Raw genomic sequence first — 844 nt, forward strand, 5'->3', positions numbered from 1 at the left:
TAGCTCTTGTAGACCAGGCTGGCCTCGAACTCACAGAGATCCGCCTGCCTCTGCCTCCCGAGTGCTGGGATTAAAGGCGTGCGCCACCACAGCCCGGCCACCATAACTCTTAACCTGTATATTGGGGCAGGTGGCAGAGCCTTGCTGGAACTACTGGATGGAGCCGGAGCTTTTGCTTTACAAACTGGGTACAAGAGAGACCGTACTTATTATACAGTCCCGTTATGCAAAGAGTAAGAACCCTCCATTTTCATTGTCAGAGGTAAATTCCCGTTACCTACTGGTGTGAAGCCAATACTGAAGCACACAATGCTTTACTGAGGCACTAATAATTTAGGGGTTCAAATGATGCTAAATTCTAGATTGCATATACTAATGAACGGCCCAAAGTGTCCTCAGCTTTCTAGCGCCAGTTGTCCAGGCGGTCGGCAGGGGGCGCTCCCTGCCTTTTTCTCGGTCTACTGTGGTCAGGGAAGCCTGCTACCCCTTGCTCCTTGGTTCTCGTGGGGAACTCCGCCCCCAGTTTGCCCAGGGGTATGCGGACCATAGCGCGTCCTCGCCACCCACACCACTGGTGCCCAGCACAATCAATCGCTCCGAACGCGCACACACGGCCGCTACCCGGCTCCTCTCCGGGATCCTAGCCAGCAGACGCTCAGGGCCTTCCACCTGTCCCCTGCAGGGTCTCAGATCCTGCCGACCTGGGGCTCCCTTCTGCCGCGGGTGACTTAGGCGCCAGGCCTGCAGAGCTCAGGACCGGGAAGGAATTCCGGGCATTCCAGTAGGTTGGGCCGTGTCGGGGAACTCCAGATGATTCGAGATAGTCCCCTTCTGTTCTTTAGGG

Source organism: Microtus ochrogaster, linkage group LG4, assembly GCF_000317375.1.
Source record: "Microtus ochrogaster isolate Prairie Vole_2 linkage group LG4, MicOch1.0, whole genome shotgun sequence".
Lineage (NCBI taxonomy): Eukaryota > Metazoa > Chordata > Mammalia > Rodentia > Cricetidae > Microtus > Microtus ochrogaster.